The sequence below is a fragment of the Dermacentor variabilis genome, chromosome 5 (genome assembly GCF_050947875.1).
Source record: "Dermacentor variabilis isolate Ectoservices chromosome 5, ASM5094787v1, whole genome shotgun sequence".
NCBI classification, from domain to species: domain Eukaryota; kingdom Metazoa; phylum Arthropoda; class Arachnida; order Ixodida; family Ixodidae; genus Dermacentor; species Dermacentor variabilis.
The window spans coordinates 77,772,427-77,785,371 of NC_134572.1; the positions used below are offsets into that span (position 1 = coordinate 77,772,427).

Below are 12,945 nucleotides of genomic sequence, written 5' to 3' on the forward strand. Positions count from 1 at the left end.
ATAACTGTCTATTGTCCCTCGATAGCCTTGTGTGAAAAAGAGCTGGCCTACCTTGATTCAAATGCCAGGGTGCACGATAGCAGTATGAGCAGGTTGTGTGTGCATGTGTGACCTTCTTTTTTTTTATGTGTTGACTTTAAAACTAGCTGCGCACTAGAAAATTAAACATTTTCTTTTTAGGTCAGCGCTGTGTCTGTGTGCTTTGTGTGCCTCTTTTGTCTCCGTTGGTTCCCCGCGCTGAAGCCTTCCACTACTTTCGGCTTTCCGCCTCACGGCATTGCATGGCGCATGTCGCCCCTGAACACACACTCTCTGGCAGATCTATTCTATTCTATTCTATTACTCTATTATTCTACTCTATTTTATTCTACTCTATTATTCTTCTATTACACTGTAGCTAAAGGTCTCTGCATGCATGTCCGCCCACAGTGTTTCGCTTTCGCTGCGAGCGCGTTTTCGCTCCGTGCCGTGAGTTTTATTTAGACCGCAGAATATGGATATTTGACAGCACACAAGCAACCATTGTTGCGTGGACACTATCAGAGCTGTCCAAAAATAATTTCGTCATCACTGTGGACTTCAATGCCTACGCCCATTTGATATGCCATCATGATGATTCAGTCATTTTTTTTTTTTTACTGGAGCTGTTATACGCTAGGTTCGGCCGGATTGTGTGCGTAGGCAAAAAAGATGGCGGCCACCCCAGAGCTAAAAGAGCTAAAGCATAAAGCAAAAGCGTATCGCCGGGTTTGCTCCAGCTGCGTTTAAACACGAGAAGTGTCAAAATGTTTTGCGATTAAAAAAATATCGTCGTAAAAAGAAGTAAAACCGGAATAGAGATTGTTTAGTATGGATTGCGGATTGACGTCACGGGCTCTATAGGCAAACAACGTAACCCTATCTCACACAGTTCCCTTCCAGCCGTGCAATCGGTAGGCCGCGTGCGGTGAGGACTTCGGAAGAACAGTGCGCCTACGAAGAACACTGTCGTGAACAGAAGCAGGCAGATGCGCGGCGTTGGCGGGCGCCACGTAATACGGACGAAGGTCAGGCTGTAAGCGCCAACCATATGCCCCTTTGGTTGGATCACCCCTACCGACTTCCCTCCCATCGTAATTGTGGGTGATTTCAACATAGACGTGTCTCGGCCAGATGGAAAGTGGTCCGTGGCGTTTCTCTTGGAAAGGTCGGCATTCAATGTTACACAAACATCAGTGTGCTCACGACGTGTCATCGGTCGTGCATAGACCGCACATTGGCCAAGAGCCTTTCCAGTGTGTTCACAGAGCCACTGACCGTATATTATAGCGGTCATAAAGCGATAGTCACGTTGGTAACCAAAAATAAATCCAAAAAAGCAAACAAAAGAAGGTTAAAAATAAAAAAAAGCATTGGGTATGTAATTTAATGAAAGAGCAAAAAATCGTGAGAAAACTAAATTCATTGTGGTATGTGTCTTTTATTTTCAAAATCAGTATATTTATTATCAACATGTTTATCACCATAAATACAGCTCCTCTGGTCATCCACCTTCACAGAGTGGAATCAGTCCAATTTATTTTGCTGCTAAATTCTTGGAAGTTTCAATATCATTATTTCTCAAGCTGCATCGCAATATGTTTATCCGTCTTCTCAGCGAGCAATTTTCCGCTGTTTTTTCTTCCTAATCAAGTACATTCCTTGTTCGGTGCTAACACAAACATGAGCATGTGCCATGCCTTTTTTTTAATGTGCTTCTTACCATTCCCTTTCCATTCTAGCGAACTTGCCAGTATCTAGCATCAACAAGTTCACAGCCTAAAGCTTCATGACATCAGCCGGGCAGCGCTAGCAGGCGAACGTCTCGTGCGCGCTTTTTTCTACTCACTGAACCTCGCAGCCCCGAAGTCGTATCAGAAATCTTCCTCGCGGAAGTGCTTGCTGCACACCCGAATTGTGGCCGATGGCTGCTTGCCGGTTCTAAGTTTCGCGATCCAAGCTTCGAGCAGCTTCTTATCTTGTGGGTACCTGTGAAGGCTGAAACCGGGCTCTATTGCGTACGTCCGACACTGCGGCACCGAACAGCAGCCTACCATGTTGGACGCCTTCAAAGGCAGACACTACATATTATAGTGCTTTCAAGTGTAGTCAAGCAGACACCCGAAGAAGGAAAATCCCCCAACTTAATCAGAACCACAGGTGGGACTTCAAACTTTCGTTTTCAGCTTCTTTCGGCGCTTCTGACGCGGCCGCTATTACATTGTACTAGAAAACACTGTGCCACTGTATCCACGTGATCCCTCATACCACGTCACGCCAATGGCAGCGCCGGATTTTCTAGTGGTGGAGTTAGCCCCCAATTGGAAGATTACAAAGCTTCCCCGGCTCCTGCTTCTGATGGACTTCTGAAATGTCGAAGGAAACGCATGGTGGTCAGCTTTGAAAGTGAGATCGTCCTTTGATCCATGAGGTCGTCAAACGATCTGCTCAACATCTTACCCGAGAGAGTCCTTACGTAGCCTACTTGTTTCACACGATGACCAGCTGGCGACCCTCAAAGAACAGTTTTCAGTACAGTCAAATGTGTTTTCATGGGTATGGACATGCGCTCAAAGTGCCACGGACAATTTTTCGCAGTGCCTCGTCTTCATTGTTGATGTGCCGCCTTTTGTTCTTGTGTTTCCCCTTTTGTACCTGTTAGTGTTTGCGCGAGCAAATTTTTTATATATATATTAGTCAAGTGGAGTAGCCGGAGGCGTACTCATTCCAGCCTTTTCAAATAGACCTCCTTGAACACGGTTTAACACAGCTATACTTGCGGAATTAGACTACAATATCCGGATGCCTACACTCGCAGCTTAAATTTGCCTTAGGTTTTGCATTTGCAATCATTCAACAGCATACTCAAACACCTACCGAAGAAACGGCACCTCCTCGTGAGGTTTCGCTTTGGGCAGCGAAAAGAAAAACCGCTTCCGAGACCTCTGCAGAAGCGTAGGACCCGTAAACCATGCACAAAGTGTTCCAGGTACAAAAGCCAGAGACACGTCTCCTGCTTCAGTGCGACTGCGGTGAGTGCCAGCTTGCGCTGGCACGGACGGTGGTGCATCCGCTCCTCGTGACTCCCGCACCGCTCGACCCTCCATGCCCGTTCATGCGCGGCATCGCGCGCGTTAATGAGGACGCGTGACTGGGCCGAAAAAATAGCAGGCCCCGGATCTCCCCCCCCCCCCCAAACCCACTTCCGTCACTGCATTCTCTTTCCAAGTACTCACAACAAGCCAAAGCGTTAGAAATACGGATATACCGAGTGCTTCAACGACGACTGTCTCCAGTTATTAATAGTACAATGTTTTAAACAATAAAACATCCCTACGGCGAGAAATGGGACACCTGATGTAGTAAGCTGTCTGATATTTGGCGGTAAGTTTCTTAATTAGAAAGTTTCGCTAAACTTATTGTAATTAACTAGCTCCAACGTAACTGTAGAATTATGAAATTGAAGCCGGTCTAGCACTGCCGGAAGGCAGCAGTGCTATTCTAGACACTCTCGGATTCGGCAGTAACTTCTGGAGTGGAAGCCCCTGCAGCCGCCTTCGAGACGAGTGAAGCCATATATGAGCCATATTGCTAGGGGCAGATGAGGTAGCGTCCCGAGCAGGTAGCTGCCGAGTACGCGCGGCATTTGGTTGCATTTGTGGTTTCGTGATTAAAATTTTTAATTAAAATTAAATTATGGGGTTTTACGTGCCAAAACCACTTTCTGATTATGAGGCACGCCGTAGTGGGGGACTCCGGAAATTTCGACCACCTGGGGTTCTTTAACGTGCACCTAAATCTAAGTGCACGGGTGTTCTCGCATTTCGCCCCCATCGAAATGCGGCCGCCGTGGCCGGGATTCGATCCCGCGACCTCGTGCTCAGCAGCCCAACACCATAGCCACTGAGCAACCACGGCGGGTTTTAAAAATTTAGAAGAAACCTCTTTAACGTGTGTCAACTCACAAATGTGTGTTGTTGGTGTCGAAAAAAAAAACAATGCTACATGCATTTCTTGCCGCAGGCTTCGAGAAAAAGCAACCAGCGGAACACTTGACCAATCGCGCTTCTTCGCTGTGTTCCGACCTGTCTCGAGAAATGTAACTGCATAATATTCGTCACTGCTTACCAGCTAGTTGGACACTGATAGAGTGGTTCGAGTTGGTTGAAGAACAAGTTGGGTTAGGTTAAAATCATTACAGAGGCTCACAAGATTAACGCACTCAGAATAATTATGTTTAAGAGTAGCAGCCTGATCACTCCACATAATGGCAAGGTAATTGAAATCGCCCAGGAGGAACAATGACAGGCTGGGAAATCGAATGGTTACGCAATTAAGTGCGTCGTGTAATTCATTACAAAACGACATAGAGGCAGTGGGAGGCGAATAGCATGAGCAGAACAGAAATTCTCGATAGCCAGCTTGAACACGTACGCAAACTAATTCCAGAGGGGACGCAATAGCAACAGGTGAAGGAACAAGGGAGTCAATGACAGCAACCAATACGTCCCCTCCGGAGCGAATGCCACGGTCATACCTATAAATAGTGAAGGCTTTTTCGTAGTCGAAGATTTCGCTATCTTTTATTTTAGCTGATAGCCACGTTTCAGTGAGGATGATGACGTCTGCTGAACAGCAATCGGAGATGGACGATAAATCGGTTCACTTGTTCAGGATACTTCTGATATTCCAGAATAGAATTGATAGGTTGTCAGTATTACAATGTGATATTTGCTAGGATGAGCTGGCGGTGGGCTGGTGTACTCATGTGTTAGCTCAAACATGTGATGTAAAAGAGGGCCCGGATTCCCAGATCCTGTTTGTAGTTGCGTAGTACACCTAGGTTTCTCCGTCCAAAACGAGCCTTTTATGGCGAATTGCGTAATAATAGCCGCTTGCTTTGCCAAATTCAATTAAGTGTTTAGGCGATTATCGCGTCGCCCTGCAGATATCTTCCCTTAATGATACACCGATACCCTTAAACTTTGCTCTTTGGGAAAGAATGCTGCCTTTTAATTTTGAATATGCAAATTTCACGATGATTGGCCGCGATTTGTTTGCAACGAAATTTTCCAGCCTATGTGCCCGAGAAATCTGTCCCTCCTGTATATTCAAGTTCCGCTGGCGGGAAAGAAAACTGCGCACCTGCATTTTCGACTGTGCCCAATTTTCTGAAGTAGTGTCGGCAATCCTATGAAATATTAGATTTTCGCTCCTCGAGCGGTCCTCAAGATCGTCAAGGCGGAACTGATATGCGGCCTGTTTTTTGCCAACTGCTTAGCAACAATGCGTGGCATGTCAGTGCTTGACTGCCCGCCTTCAATCATTTCAATAGACGCTTCAACTGCGGCTACTCGAACTGCTAGATCGGGTACCTTCGATTCAAGCGCTTCTTAATTATATCTAAGTTGATCAGGAGCATCCTATATTTCTTTATACCGCCAATCAAACTTCGAGGAAAGAGCAGCAATATCAGAAAGCACGTCATCATTAGGCTTACACCTTGGATTCAACTTAGGGGGCCCAGGACTGGACTCCACGTCGCCATACATTAATAAGCTTTTCGCGAAAAAGACACATTCGGACAAAGATGCTCGCAAAGCTTGTGGACACGGGAGGAGCAGAAAAAAAACATTGCTCGTTCGCTTAGAGTACAAGGACGTAGCACTGCTAACCTGCACAAGAAGGCAGAAAGGGTTCCTGAGCGACGAGCACATGGCTGCCACTCCCCCGTGCCCACGAAAGGCGGCCAGGCGATGCCAGAGCTCCTGTGGCGGCGCTGCCGGTAGTGATTCGGTTGCGCGGTAGAGGAAAGGAAGAACGATAGTGGCCGGCTGATCTTGATCCGGAAGTCCACATGCGTTGATGTCAAAGACAGATACCAGCCGCAGCAGAGAGGGTGTACACCCGGCTTCAATTCACTTTATTGACCAGATAGTTCTGGCTGGACGATCACTGCATTTGCAACGTTTCCCTTATTTCTTCTGCTTTATTTCTCTGATAAATTGAGCGCTCGTCCTTCTTGTGCACGCATCTCACTGGTTTCCCTATTGCAGACATAGGCATGGCGCGAGACGTGCAACCCAAACAATAGAGAAGGTCTCGGAAAACGCGCACCACACGTCACCCGAGTCAGCTGAGCTACATACTAGCTCACGCAATGACGTGCCAGTTGCTCTCGTCGAACGCCTTAATAACGAAGTGTTTGGGGCATGCGAAATTATTCCTTATATAGGTCGCTTCACTGTGACAGTCGCACCCTGCAAAGCTCACAATAGAACCGGCACAGAATTATTCCTTCGCTATACAACTTATTTCGTTGTAGAGGCATTCGTTGAAGAGGCGGTGGACGCGTAAATTTCACCTGTTCATACGCACATGCACCTTCCTAACTGTTCCACATTGAAACAAGTATACACACAACATCCGGTCGTGGCCAAACAATGAGAGCTTATTTTACAGGGGGAACACAAGGGGCCTCTACTTTACGTGATTGGTGTAGCCATGACCTACTCATATGTTGTAACGACCTCCAAAAGCGTGGCACAATCAGTGAAGCACTTTTCCGACCACGTACAATCAATAAGCAAGGCGAACGCACTCGACACTATGCTACGGCGGCTAAACCGGTTCGGGCTTTTTACCTCTGGCAAGATGGCGGCCACCAGATTCACTTTTGGAGAGCCACCTTCACTCCACAAGTCTAAATATTGAATTGAATATATATTTATTTCAAACAGATTGGGGGAGACAGGGAAGAAATATATAACCTCCTTGTCAGCCATATTGTGGAATTCGCCATTTTGTCAGCTTTGATTGGCTCACAGAGCTACTACGGCCTTTCTGATTGAATCAGAACGCCCACATGGCTGAAATTGATAATGCTCAGAATAGCAGTCCAGTGGGAAGATTGTTGTTGTTGCTGTCATTGTTGACGATGTTGTTCTTAAGAGCCAGAACATGGTTTCAGAATACAGATCATGCAATTGAGCAGGCTACGTGTTGTTGATCGTTGACCTTGCAATTCCTCAATTTTTCGCTGTCGCCATAATTAGGTTCAAAGATCAATAACTCCGCATATTTCTGTATTGTCCTCAGCCTCTCCTTCTTTTAATCTTCTTTCTCCCCCTTTCCCCCGTGCAGGATAGCCAACTGGCCAGAGTCCTGGTTAACCTTCCTGCCTTTTATTTGTCCTTTTCTCCCTCTCAGCCATTATCGACATGAGCGCTTAATAAACAAGAAGATTTAAGCTCACCTTACTTCTGCGTCCGAGTCAAGGACAGGCTGTCGAAGTAACCGATCGAAGCTACTTCCCCAAAAAATATACTTAGATAAAGAAACCGTCGATTTGGCGGATGTCTGAAGGGTAAGACGTAAACACATGTCACCTCGAGAGATTATTATGTGGAGAAGCGAAACATCGACTGCCACAATCAAGTCGTCCCGAAATGTCAATGCCAGATAAGAAAAAAAAGAAAGAAGGTTATCTACAGCGCTCCGTCGGCTCCTGGTTGACCTGCCGCCCAGCATACTCTCGGTACTCGTCTTCAAGACGGTCGATCGCCTTGTATGCACGCGTCGGCAGCTGATAAAGGCGAGCCGCTCCTTGCAGAAGCCGAGAAGCTTTACTTTTCGCCTACGGTGTGGCACAACTTCGCTGGCGCGGAACGTGTACGGTGCGGATGTTCGTGGGAGCCGACCAGTGCCTACTGTTTTCTTCCGATCAACTGACCCATACATTCAGGTCAGACGCGCTTTCGTATATCTGCGGCCAGACTCAAACTTGTGGATGCTAGATATCAGAGCTGCAGATAAAGATCGAGCTACAAAATTGCGCTGAGGTATGATAAAGTGAAACGCGCAATTCTCTCGTAAAATTGTCACCAAAACACGGGCAGTTTTGAAACTTTATTGCGGCACTTGCATTCATTAGAATACCATATTTAGGCTAATATTTCTTCTGTTATATGTCATTATATGTAGTTTGTTTCATTCTCCTATTTTTCGCATCTTTTGTTGTGTAGGTTTGAGAGCCATGGTTTTAGGGTAATCGACCCTCTGGTTCCAACCGATTCGAACCTGTTGAATTATGCTATCAAGAAATTGAACGTGACGTGAAATAATATCAAGGCTATGATATTCTGCCTTCTCATATTACTTGATAAAATATAGCAAAGGCATAGTTCGTGCACTTCTCCTCTACCTTCCTTTCTTTTGCGATGAGCTTTCTCTGGAAGGGTCTTGAAGCAAGAACGTATCTTTGGCTCACGTACTCTAAGTTAGTTCAACATCATCATGGTTTTCCGGTTCCTGTCTTTTCGAAGTAGTACTAGTTTTACAATCCCGTCTAACCCCTTCACCTTCATTTCCCCTTCATCGACACCCGACAAGCGTCCGCTGCATTAGCGTTGTTGTAGCTTCAGCACACTCGACCCGACCCAGAATCGAAGTACGCTTGGTCGGAAGCACGGTTGGTTGCTGCGACCCCAGAGACACTTAAACACACACGCGCGCGCAGAAGAAAAAAAAGAAGGTTAGTGGGGTTTCGAAGTGGAGCACTGCTGCGCTGCTCACACGTAGCCGTCACCGTTAATGCTAATCGTCCAGCTCTGCTCTCTTGTTTCACGAGCCAGGATGAGCCGCAGTACGAACTCACACCGAGAGAAAACAATAATTTTATGCTTTTCGAGACTATATCTTTTTATCTGTTAGATCCAAGGTGGAGTATTGCTTCAATTTAAGATCAGGTATGTTTCCTCATGATATGCTGATTGTTTATATATTTATGGTATAGTTTTTTTTTTACATTTCACTGGCGTAAAAGTGGCGTTGCGGCAGTATAACCTCCATTTTAGTAAGGAAAGTTATTGAGATTATTTAAATACAATAATAATACCCTCCAGGCCCATATATATAAGATAAGCACGAAGATCCAGGGAGCTTTAGAATTTAAAAGCAGCCAACTAGAGCTTAGCAATACGAAACAAGTAGAGCTAACAAAGGCTAAACAGGAATATTTGTAGAAAAGGCAGAGAAAATAGATCCGTTCAGTCTTGAGTACAGGTTTATGTGAAGGTAGCAGCTGTCACAGCCTCGTTACAGCACTGTCTATCTATAGATCCATCCATCCATCCATCAATCAATCAATCAATCAATCAATCAATCTATCTATCTATCTATCTATCTATCTATCTATCTATCTATCTATCTATCTATCTATCTATCTATCTATCTATCTATCTATCTATCTATCTATCTATCTATCTATCTATCTATCTATCTATCTATCTATCTATCTATCTATCTAGCTGGTTGGCTGGCTGGCTATACCTGTGCATGGGAATACATAGAAATCGAAGTTCGAGTTTACATCTTTCTCGGGGATACAGAACATCATGAAGATGCGTCTGATGGCGAGTGCTATCTGTGCCTACTAAGACAGCGCGTAAATGATGCTGCGTTCAGCTGCACCGCACTATCTCATGCTTCATGCTTGGAGGAAACTTTTTATGTACACCCGGCCCCAAAATTTACGGACCACGGAATCTCAGAAAATGTTCAATTACCGAGCAGCCTCTAGCAGTAGCATGAAGAACTGCATACGACTATGTTATTAGCATATCCTAATCGAGGGCCGAAATGCAAATACCAGGCTGCGTTGTGATGTTGCGGAGATAGTCCGCTTTTTCTCATATTTCATGGTCCGTAATATTTTGCGGCCGGGTGTACCACATATTGAGCAACACAAAGCTGAAGCAGGAATATTTTCAGGGTGGTCTACCATTCTCTCATTGACACTATTGTTCTGAATACAATATTTATGAAGCTCATAAATAATAATGTCTAATTCTGTAGTTAGGTGAAATGCAAAAGATAGTCTGGCTTGCCCCAAACGATGGAAAAAAACATTACCTTAGTTCTGTCTAGCTACATGGCACTTGCCTATATATATTTTTTTTTAATTCTGGCACAAGCTAAGTGGGACACATAGAATGTAACCTCAGACTCGATGCTGTCAAAGCACAAGTATGTAATAAGCGAACGCATTTTGCAATAGTTATTTTTCAGCCGTTATTTTCATTTATTATCACCCAACCTACCGAGTGGCCCATCCCAGCGATAACAGAGCGTGGCTTCGTGCAAGCCACTCACGAAGTACCAGCAAAAAAATATAGAATATGAAAATAGTATCTACAATATGCGGCCACTGGGTGAGAAAAATACGCATTGACAGTGTTTCTGCTCGACCCGGTTGCTGGAGGGCCCTAGGGACCAGACCGTGTCCGTACACTAGGGAGGACCGCCGAAAGAGTCGGGCCTAAGTGAGCTGCTAGCCAAGACAGCTGCGAGCTCGAGTGCAGAATAAGGTTGAAACGCGCCCTGTCTCCAGTTTCTCAGGGATCCAAGAAAGGCTTTCGCGGAGGCAGAACTAGATAAGATGACGTTGTTGCTCTGTGCCGATGGTCTAGACAGCTGTCCTGACCATCGAGCGAGCAGGGCACATTGTCTGTGAATGGGCGCGTCACGGCTAATTTCCTTCACGTTGCATGCTTTTAGCGACCACGCAATAGCATAATCACAAGTTCCAGTCACTGCAGAGATATTCCTGTGTTTCATTTTCTTATTTTTCATTGTAAGTAGCATATCACCAATGTCGGCTGCAGCTAGAATTGCCTCCCTGTCCTTTCGGAATAATCAGTCAATCAAATGCTTATAAATCATTTCCAACTACAACGAAATGCAAGTATTATTATTATTATTATTATTATTATTATTATTATTATTATTATTATTATTATTATTATTATTATTATTATTATTATTATTATTATTATTATTATTATCTGTTTTCGAAACATATATACACTTGACAGGAAAGGGCAAGCGCGAGGAGCAGGCTGGCAACTGCCACCGGGAGGGGCACTACGCCTACCTACTATTCAGAAAGAAGGACACATAAACAAAGAAACAGAAGATAGGAAAAAGGGGAGCAAAGAGAAAATAAATAGAAAGATGACAAATCTCAAAGAATAAACCAGAACACGCACAGTAAGGCTGGTCCCTGTAAGTCACGTTACTAAAGAATGTCGGAATAGAAGAAATAATGTCTGGTGTCTCATCATCTGAAATCCGAAATTAGCTACAAATGTGAATCTAAGTCAAACCCGCCGTGGTTGCTCAGTGGCTATGGTGTTGGGCTGCTGAGCACGAGGTCGCGGGATCGAATCCCGGCCACGGCGGCCGCATTTCGATGGGGGCGAAATGCAAAAACACCCGTGTGCTTAGATTTAGGTGCACGTTAAAGAACCCCAGGTGGTCAAAATTTCCGGAGTCCTCCACTACGGCGTGCCTCATAATCAGAAAGTGGTTTTGGCACGTAAAACCACAAATATTATTATTATTATTAGTGAATCTAAGTCAGTTACTTCTAGAAAAATAAGGAGAGCGCAATGAACCTGACCGCGTCGGGACGCACAACCACTGCGGTACAAACATTTGCCGAGTGTCCTACACCCCAGGCCAAGCAGATTAGTCCCTCATTAGCGACGTGCGCTGCGCAATGAAAGCGGGCGTCTCCAATATCAGGTGGGGAAGTGTCCCGCAGCAACCGCAAGACGTATACGATGCACTGGCCACACATCCTTGTCGGTATAAACGTCCGCACACGTTCAGACAGCCGACCCTTAGCTAGAGCATTTCTCCTCTAGCGAGACGAGGCAAGCCTCGACCGCGAACACGGGGCGGCACCGTTCTATTTGCGACACGCTGGTCTGGACGCTGCTTGAGTAGATGGCGACGAATCAGCAGACGAGTGTCATCAAGCTTGCGCAAAATTTCATGGTAAACACGGTCATTATGAGCGCAAGTTCAAGCCAGCCGATCGGCCTCTTCATTTCCGGCGATCCCTACGTGTGAAGGTATCCATCGGGCAACGAGATATACCATGTGATGTAATTTTGTTTCCAGAGCCAGTAATGATGAGCACAACTGGACAATCGATCGGCCTGCGTTTTAATCTACTAAAGACAGCGCGGTAATCCGTAAATATGGCAATCTTCAATGCGGGTAACTCCTCTTGCACGTATTTCAGTGCAAAATTAATTGCTGCTAGCTCCGCAGTTGTAATGGGGTATAGGGCTGGATGGGGTATCTGAAATATACGTCGTACTTAAGTCGAAGGGCCGAAAAAATATGCAGAGGAGCCATGACCGTTGCTGTGTACAGATGCATCATTGAATACTTGAACATAATGTAGAAATCTTTCGAACAAGTGCGACTGAGCCAATGCAATACAAACGAGATAAAAGACGCAGAAACAAACAAACAAACAAACATTTCGGTATATTACAAGAAAAGCTCCATACAAGAGAAGATGAGAATGAGAAAAAAATCAATAATATTGGCCAAAGCTCAAAGTAAACTTGATATCCACAATCAAAAGACACAAGAAAAGACTTGTACAATGTGGGAAAGCAAGTAACTAAGATACAATGAGGAGGAAAGCAGACCTATGGCTGACGCTGTCATAGAATTGAAGAACATTTGATACGCCCATCACGGACGTTTGAGACTGGAATCTCAAAAAAGAAAAAAGAAAGACAATTTACACTCTACATTTCTATATAGGCCCCAAGGCCATTCCTTTCCTTCCACCAAGGTTTGTGGAAATAAATCGCTTTATCGATTTACCGACATTGCGACGCTCAGAACGAAACAACGATGCCTAATGAAGCCTATCGAAACCAACAAACTAAGTGTTATACAGACTTTGTATTCCACTCATATTTGAGTGTTGGCTATAGACGTTTTCGTCGGGGAGAACGACCCGCGACGGTGGCTTAGCGGCTATGTTGTTGCGCTGCTAAGCACGAAGCCGCGGGATCAAATCCCGGCCGCGGCGGCCGCATTTTGATGGGGGCGTAATGG

The 12,945-nt window shown here is 45.2% G+C and overlaps 1 protein-coding gene across 2 annotated transcripts in view; it reads left to right on the plus strand.

Moving 5' to 3' along the window:
* The first annotated feature begins 7,606 nt into the window (after positions 1 to 7,606).
* The window catches only part of LOC142582836 (membrane-associated transporter protein-like), a 63,801-nt gene continuing 58,462 nt past the window's right edge, over positions 7,607 to 12,945 (plus strand). For both annotated transcript variants that reach the window (XM_075692905.1, XM_075692903.1), the window contains exon 1: positions 7,607 to 7,762. The gene's annotated coding sequence lies outside the window, so the exon portion shown is untranslated. The remainder of the gene's footprint in view (positions 7,763 to 12,945) is intronic.